This window comes from Cebus imitator, unplaced genomic scaffold (genome assembly GCF_001604975.1).
Source record: "Cebus imitator isolate Cc_AM_T3 unplaced genomic scaffold, Cebus_imitator-1.0 Scaffold0, whole genome shotgun sequence".
Taxonomy (NCBI): domain Eukaryota; kingdom Metazoa; phylum Chordata; class Mammalia; order Primates; family Cebidae; genus Cebus; species Cebus imitator.
Window position 1 is genome coordinate 19,487,595 of NW_016107315.1, and position 9,084 is coordinate 19,496,678.

Sequence of the window (9,084 nt, forward strand, 5' to 3'; positions counted from 1 at the left end):
ATGCCTAAGTCATTCTATCAAATAATCAGCTTCTATGTGGATGATTTTTTCTTCCTTTTTTTATGTGTACATTTTCCCTTAGTGTATATTATTTATTTATTTGTTATTTTTTAATTTTCTTGAGACGGGGTTTCACTCTGTCACCTGGGTTGGAGTACAGGGGTGCAATCTCAGCTCACTGCAATGTCCGCTTCTCAGGCTTAAACAATTCTTCCATCTCAGCCTCTCGAGCACCTGGGGTCACAAGTGTGTCACAGAACGCCTGGCTAATTTTTAATTTATTTTTTATTTTTGGCAGAGATGAGGTTTTACCATGTTGCCCAAGCTAGTCTCGAACACTTGAGCTCAGACGATCTGCCAGTCTTGACCTCCCAAAGTGCTGGGATTACAGGGGTGAGCCACCACACCCAGCTAAATATGTATTTTTGAGACAGGGTCTGGCTCTGTCTCTTAAGCTGGCGTGCAGTGGAGCCATCTTAGCTCATTGCAACCTCCGCCTCTGAGGGCTTAAGCAATCCTCCCACTTTAGCCTCCCAAGTAGTTGGGAATTACGGGTGTGCACCACCATGCCTTGCTAATTTTTACTTTTTATTATTATTTTTTAATTTTCAGTAGAGACAAGATTTCACCATGGTGCTCAGGCTAGTCTCAAACACCTAGGCTTAAGTGATCCTCCATTCTCGACCTCCCAAGGTGCAGGGATTATAGACGTGAACCATTGCACCCAGCTGAAACTCTGTAAAGCTCTAGAAACTTTCAGTATCTATAAAAATAAAATTGGACTAACTCTGATTGAAGGGTTGGGGAGTTGGAAATAGCTCTATCAACTAACTCTAAGGAGGATCCCTGAAACCCCTAACAACACACAGTCAGCCCTTATTGAGCACATACTATATGCCAGGTCATGTGCCAGTGCTTGACATGAATTATTTTCTTCATTGCTGCATCCTTAATTTTGGCACAGTGCTTTGTACACAGGAGGTATTAAAGTATGTTGAATATTGAATTATACCCTTAACTGTTTCTAGGGTTCTGTACTAGTTTTTTAGGACTGCCTTAAAAATGACACCAAGTTGGCCAGGTGCAGTGGCTCACATCTATAATTCCAACGCTTTGGGAGGCTGAGGAGGGCAGATCACCTGAGGTCAGGAGTTTGAGACCAGCCTGACTAACATGGAGAAATCCTGTTTCTACTAAAAATACAAAATTAGCCGGGTGTGCATGCCTGTAACCCTAGCTACTTGCGAGGCTGAGGCAGCAGAATTGCTTGAACCTGGGAGGCAAAGGTTGTGGTGAGCAGAGATCGGGCCATTGCACTCCAGCCTGGGCAATAAGAGCGAAACTCTGTCTCCAAAAAAAAAAAAAAAGGACACCAAGTCATTAGATTTTAGGACCACCCTAATCTAGTATGATCTTATTTTAACTCATTACATCTGCAAAGGCCCCATTTCCAAATAAAGTCATATTCTGTCTGAAGTTTGGAGTGGACATGTATTTTAGGGAAACATTATCCAACCCACTACAGTCTACCCTGTGACTCCCCCAAAATTCATGTCTATTCCTCATGCAAAATATATTAATCCCATCCCAACATTCTTTTTTTTTAGACAGGAGTCTTACTCTGTTATCCAGGCTAGAGTGCAGTGGCACGATCTCGACTCACTGCAACCTCTGCCTTCCAGTTTCAAGCAATTCTCTTGCCTTGGCCTCCCAAGTAGCTGGGATTACAGGTGTGCACCACCACACCCAGCTAATTTTTTATGTTTTTGTTAGAGACAAGATTTCACCATATTGGCCAAGCTGGTCTTGAACTCCTGATCTCAAGTGATCTGCCCGCCTTGGCCTCCCAGTGTTGGAATTACTGGCGTGCGCCACCTAGTGGCCCCATTCCAACATCCTGTTTAACCCATCCAGCATGAGCTCTAAATCCATTGTCTATTACAAATATAAGCTTTTAAAGTTCCAAATCTCATCATCTAAATAACGTATGGGTGAAACTCTAGGTGTGATATGTTCTGGGGCAAAATTCTTTTCCCTTTGTGGACCTATGAAATTAGAAATCAAATGATCTGTTTCCAAAATACAGTGGTAGAGCAGACATCCGATAGACATTCCCCTTGCAAAAGGGAGAAAATGAGGGCTGGGTACAGTGGCTTTTGCCTATAATCTTAGCCCTTTAGGAGGCTGAAGTAGGAGGGTCCCTTGAGGCCAAGAGTTTGAGACCACCATGGGCAACATAGTGAGACCCCATCTCTAAAAAAAAAAAAAATGTTTTTAACATTTTTGAAAGAGAGAAAATGGAAGGAAAACGTGGAGGTCATTAGTCTAAAGCAAGCTTTTAAAACCACAGGGTAAGTTCCATTAGGTTTTAAGGCCTGAGAATAATCGTTGTGGTTCAATGCTCCATCTGCCGGATCCAGGGCAGTGGGCCCCATCCTAAGAGTCATTCTTTCTTTTTCTTGAATGATAACCCATGTTTGCTGCCAAGAACATGCATCAGCCTATTTTCTGCCTGTAGAATTTCAGAGGTCTAAGAGTTGTCCTTCATTTTATTTCTGTCCTTCTCATTCCAGGCTGACAGTGTTTCTGTTGATATAAAATTCTCAGAAATCATGTTGGTCTCCTATGTAACTTGCTACTTAGGAGTGAAAGGGATCCACACCATCATTCCTCCTTGTATTTTACTATAAGCAGCAAGAAGAAACTTGGCCAAATCTCCTACACTTTGCCTGGAAATCTCAGCTAAATATACAAGTTCATTGCTTCAAAGAATCATCTTTGTTCAAAGTTTGTCTTTCGTTCAGTTTCTAACAACAGGTTCTTCATTTTCATCTTAGACCTTACCAGAATCACCTTTAACATTCATGTTTCTATTTTGTTATGATAATATATGTATACTCTGTAAACATAGAAACTTTCTCTACAGTCTCCTCATTTCTGAGCCCTCACTACAATTGGCCTTAATATTATAATTCTACCAACAGTCTCTTCGGAGCAATACAGGCTTTTTCTGTCACGTGTCTCAAAATTCTTCCAGATTCTTTCCATTACTGTGTTCCGAAGCTACTTCCACATTTTTAAGTATTTGTTACAGCAGCACCCCACTTTCTACTACCAAAATTTGTACTAGTTTCCAAGTTTAAAATCAGGCCAGGTGTGGTGGCTCATGCCTGTAATCCCAACACTTTGGGAGTCTGAAGCAGATGGATCACCTGAGGTCGGGAGTTCAAGACCAGCCATGACCAACATGGAGAAACCCTATCTCTACTAAAAATACAAAATTAGCTGAGCGTGGTGGCGCATGCCTGTGATCCCAGCTACTTAGGAGGCTGAGGCAGGAGAATTGCTTGAACCCTGGAGGTGGAGGCTGTGGTGAGCCGAGATCACCCCACTGCACTCCAGCTTGGGCAACAAGAGTGAAATTCCGTCTAAAAAAAAAAAAAAAAAAAAATCAATCTGTCAGCAGGGCCATAGTACCTACTAAAGGTCCTAGGGGAAGAATCTTTCCTTGCCTCACTCTAGCTTTGAGTGGCTCCCAGCAATCCTTGGTGTCCTTTGACTTGTACCTGCGTTACTCCAATCTCTGCCTCCTTTCCTGTGCATGCTCCCCTCTTCTTTTATGTTTTGTTTGTTTGCTTTTGAGACATATTCTTGCTCTGTCACCCAGGCTGAGGCATGATCTCAGCTCACTGCAACCTCCGCCTCCCAGGTTCAAGCAATTCTCCAGCCTCGACCTCTCAAGTGGCTGGGATTACAGGTTTGTGCCACAACACCCTGCTAATTTTTTTTTTTTTTTTTTTTTTTGGTAGAGATAAGGTCTTGCTATGTTGCCCAGGCTAGCCTCAAACTCCTGGCCTGAAGCAATCCTCCTGCCTCAGCACGGATTGGGATTACAGGCGTGAGCCACCACGCCCAGCCTCCTCTCCTCTTCTTATAAGGACATCAGTCATTGGATTTAGGGCCTACCCTAATCTATTATGNTTTTTTTTTTTTTTGTATTTTTAGTAGAGTTGGGTTTTCGCCATGTTGGCCAGACTGGTCTTGAATTCTCGACCACAGGTGATCTACCCACCTCCCAAAGTGCTGGGATTACAGGCGTGAGCCACCACGCCCAGCCTCCTCTCCTCTTCTTATAAGGACATCAGTCATTGGATTTAGGGCCTACCCTAATCTATTATGACCTCATCATAACTAATTACACCTGTAAAGGTCACAGTCTGAGGTTCTAAGTAGACAGCATTCAATCCACTACAGGTTCTAAGCAGCAGAGTTGGGAAATCCACATACTAAACATGGAACCTCTTGAAGGCATGCCTTCACTTTTAGTTCCCCAGCTTCTAGCCTAGGTCCCAGAATGCAACCAATGTTTGCTGGAATTTGTACACCAGTGTTCAAGTTATTTTTTTAATTTGCATTATTTTTTAATTCTTTCTTTCTCACTCTAATCTCATGACAGATTAGCAGCATTATTCACAACAGCCAAAAGATGGAAACAATCCAAATGTCCATGGACAGATGGATAAACAAAATGTAGTATATACATACCACAGAATATTATTCAACCTTAAAAAGAAAGGAAATTCTGACATTGCTGCAACATAGATGAACCTCGAAAACATGCTAAGTGAAATAAGTCAGATACAAAAACTAAATATTGTATGATTCCACTTATATGAGGTACCTAGAATAGTCAAATTTTTAGAGACAAAGTTAGAATAGTGCTTACCGGGGGCTGGGGAAGGGAGCACTTGGGAGTTAGTGTTTAATGGATACAGAGTTTCTGTTTGGATGACAAAATTTGTGTAGATGAATAGTTGTGGTGGTTACACCTCAATGTGAATGCATTTAATACCAGTGAATTGTACACTTAGAAAAGGTTAAAATAGTAATGTTTATGTTATATATATCTTACTACAATAAAATAAGTGTTTGCTGGAAGAATAACTGGGCTCATGTTCAGAGAGTTCTCATCCCAGGTACCTAGCCTAGACTACCTGTCCTCAGCTTTCAGGTTCTTCATAGCCTCACACACACACACACACACAAAATATATATATATGCCTGGAAGTACTTTACTTATATTTACTCCTTTAATCCCATAACAGGTCTCATGAGTGGGCCCTATTATTATCTTCATTTTTCGGATGAGGAAATGAGCCACAGGGAAGTTAACTCGCCCAAGGTCACAGAATGGGGTATGATCCAGGGAAAGGCGATTTAGGGATATTTTAATCAGCTACTCTTTGTGATTACTGATTGATTTTTGAGACTAGGTCCTGCTGCCACCCAGGTGGAGCACAGTGGTTCGATCGCCTTATGATTTCTTACAGGAAGATATCCTTTGGTTATTGCTCCCGCAAATGAAAATAAGCCAATGCTGCTTCTCATCTCATTGGGACATTATTCCTGTTTCCATCCTTCTCATGGTTGAAATATCTGGAATGAATGAATAAATAAGCAAAAGAGAAGCTCCCTGTCCCTTCCAGTTGAAGTCCTCCGTTCATCCCAGAGGTACTTTGCCATCAGGCAAAAGTAGTTGGGGTTCTCCAAGCCGACAGGCTTTTCCCAGTGCCTTCCTTCAATAATTACAGTTCTTGCGCTCTTAGTTGTGTGAATTCATGAATTATTAGACTTTTTATTAACAGCTTCTATAAACACAGGCCTATACACAGTAGATAAGATAAATGAATAATTTTTCACAAGACACCAGGGACCTTCCTTATTTCAGCCTCTTGAATTTCCTGTATTATCTCAAGTCCTCCTGGGCCTGAAACCTTCTCACTCAGATTTTTCAGCTGGATCCGGCTCCCGTCCCGAATCTTTGGGCGACTAAAGCTCTCCTCCCGGCCTCCTCACCTCTGGCTTGAGGTCTGAACCCAGCTGGGGCTGGGAGACGTCGCTGGGCCTGCCCTCCTCAGCCTCTAGTAGAGGAGAATGGGAAGCCCAGAAAGTCCAAGAGGGCCTTTGAGTGTGTCCACCAGCATCCGCCCGCAGCCATCGCCTGCATTTTATTCAGAAGCCAGTGTCAGGCCCTGTGAGTTATCCATATTGGTAGTTACTGCACGCGCTCATGTAGGAGCTTTTGAATATTCATGAGGGAAGCAGAAAAGCCAATGTTAAAGAGGAGAGAAACAGTAATTCATAAATATTAATAAAGGTAGGCCCACGTGCTCGGAGGAAGGCTATGAATGTTAACGAGAGGATGACGTCCAGCTCCTGCGCGTGCCAGTTGGGTGGGTGCCCGAGCGCGGGCGCGCCCCCGGAGCCCGTGCACGAGCGCGGGGAGGGGGTGGGGTGGAGGCGGGAGCTGAGCCGGGCGCCGCCGGAGCTGCGGGGGGAGCGCTAGCTGGCTGGCTAGCTCTCCGCTGCGCTGCGCTGCGCTCCGGCCGCTCCCGCAGCCGGTGGATGGGGGTGTCCGGCTGAGCCCCGGGATCCGCCTCCCTCCGCCAGGACCTGCACAGGTGCCTTCGCGGGGGGCGACTTTAGTTAGGACCCGACCCACTGCTGGGAGTGGGGTCTGGTGGGGGTGGTAAGGAGGCCCCGGGATTCTCCGACAGGACGGTCTGGGGTCGCCGCAGAGCCCCCCACCTCGTCCCATCCTGGGATTGGAAAGGAACAACCGGAGGCCGCCTCCCTCCTGCCCAACCCTTTAGGGAGCGCAGCTGGGACGCAGCGCCAGGCCCGGGAGATGTGGGATGATGGGCACCTCCAGTATCATCTCAGCATCGGTCCTCCAACCAGGCCTGGAATGTGTGTGTGTGGGAGCGTGCGTGTGCGCGCGTGTGTGTGTGTGTGTGCCCGCGTGTGTGTGCCCCCGCGTGTGTGAAGGCAGGCGGCGCGGTTTGGGGGCTGGGGGAGGGTGGGAACTCCGCCCGCCCGATCGCGCTGGGGCAGTGGGTAGGTGCCTAGTCCCGGAACCATTATCTGGTCCAGTCGCTGTAAACGCCCCAAGATCTTCTTTGTCCCTAAGAACTTAGCTCCGACCCCGCTTGTGCCCCTCCCAGAGTGCGGAGCCTTCCCCAGACAGCGCATTCCTGCAGTGTCAGAACCGCTGGCAGCGGCCGCAGACGCCGGGGGAGCGATTGTTTCACTAGTGACCGGCGGGAGAAGGGACCGGGGCGGCGGAGCGGTGGCTGGGCACGCTGCCGTCGGGTGGGCTCCGGGCTCTGGAGCGCGAGGAGCAGTGTTTGACAGCGCCGAGGGGTATCACAGCCTCTTCTTCTTTCCTTTTGCCTATCCCTTCCCTCCCCGACCCTGGGTCCCCCGACTCTCATCCCTCTCCCGTGTCCGGGCTTGTTTGGCCAGAAGGGCAGTGGAGTGTGTGTGCGGCCTGCACGGGATGAGCCCGGCTTCCTCGGAGCGCCAGCCATTGTGCTGCCTGGAGGATCCTTTCTTTACCCCACCGGACTGGGGGAGGAGGGGGATCTGAGATGGAGGGGGATCTGAGATGGAGGTGAATGGAGCAGCGGGGAGAGGGGGAGGGGAGCAAGCAGAACCGCGAAGGGGTTGCTGATCCATTTGCAACCAAATACTCTTTCTGTCAAAATGTGCATTGGTACGAACATGCACACTGGCTGGCTTCTGCCGAGGAGCAGTGGGAAATTTGCAGGTGGATCAGTACAGGGCAGGTTTTAGGGATGGATATGGGGTACGAGGCACGTAATCAATTGATCTATGGAGCAAGTGATGGGAAGAAGGAAATGGAATGGGGCTTGTGTGGAGGTGCCGAGGCCCAGCCGGGTTAGCATGGTGAAATCTCCACCGCTCCGCTCCACTCGGCTCAGCTCAGCAAAGCAGGGAGTGAGCATTTGTACCGCAGCCCCGAGCTGCAGCAAGTGTATCATTATGCTGCAGGGAGACATTTATGCGCTTCCTACTGAGTCTCTGTTAAGCCCCGTGAGTGTCTTTCCTTTTCCAAATCACACCATCGATTGGGAGTGAAAATAAATGGTATACATTGTAGGACAATCCAACTATAGTCCTGCGCCCTGTTCTGTGGTAAAGAGAAAAAGAAAAGGCGACCCTCCCATGGTTCCTTCTTTCTGCCATTTTCGTATATGTATGTATTTATTTTTCATCATGGAAGTCTAAAGGGAATTAGCTATCATTTGTATTAATCCTACTTTAAGGAAAGGAGGGCTCCCAGCTGAGCTATGAATGAGGACGGAGGCAAGCTTGCCATGATGGAAGATAAGGTTGTTTCAGACATTTTAGTTGAAGGATGAAAACACTCGTGAAGAGAGGAGGGCGGAAGAAAGCGGGCAAAAGGAAGGAAGACAGGGTCACCATCTAAGGACATGCGGCCAGTCCCATCCCCACAGAGCCTTCCTGGAGGCTACAGTAGGGCCAGTCAGAACGCCTGACTCTCATCTCCTGTGTCACAGCCTGGAGTCTTTCCACAAATGCTGGGTTCAGTTTGGGTGTTGAGTGACTTTAGTTTCCCAGCACTGGCTTTCACTTAACTTCGTCTCCAGCTGGTCATTCATGCAGCACTTCCGGGCTCCTGGGTAATGAGTTGTCAAAAAGTAATCAGTCTATATTATGGTCTGTTTCAAATGAGCATGTGTCTGAACCCTAGAGCTGTGATATTCATTTTGTCTTTTATAATTTTCTGGGTGAATCCATTTTCTCTACAATCTGCCTGGGCTGAGGATAGGTGCTTTCAGCACACTCTTTCTGTTGCCAACACTCAAAACTCAGTCTTAGTCCTAGATCCTAGTTGGATTGGCCTCTTGTTTCTGATTAATCGTATAGACTGTGTCATTTCAAATCAGAAACCCCACTGGTGTCACCATCTGGTTCTCCCCCGTCATTCCCAGAGAAAAGTACAAATTTAAAGGCAGTGTAAATACCTGCCACACTATCAGATTAGCTTTCATATGTCTGTCAATGTGACCCATGATCCAGGAACCTTTGCACAAATGAATTGAAAGAAAATCTTAGTAAAAAAGATGCTAAAATTCTTTCAGCAATAGTTCCCTCATTTGATAAGCATATTGAAGCACTGCACAGAGGATATCGTGGCAGGGATAATTTTTCTTTTACTTGAAGCACTCCCACATCACATTTATTTTCTTTTTCTTT

The 9,084-nt window shown here is 46.5% G+C and overlaps 1 protein-coding gene across 2 annotated transcripts in view; it reads left to right on the forward strand.

The window, feature by feature from the left end:
• Nucleotides 1-6,277: 6,277 nt before the first annotated feature.
• FEZ1 (fasciculation and elongation protein zeta 1) overlaps nucleotides 6,278-9,084 on the forward strand; it is a 50,379-nt gene continuing 47,572 nt past the window's right edge. Inside the window, exon 1 of one of the 2 annotated variants that reach the window (XM_017523774.2) lies at nucleotides 6,278-6,461. The gene's annotated coding sequence lies outside the window, so the exon portion shown is untranslated. Of the gene's footprint in view, nucleotides 6,462-6,957; nucleotides 7,204-9,084 lie in introns of those variants that run through there. The other variant, XM_037736383.1, reaches the window with a different exon arrangement.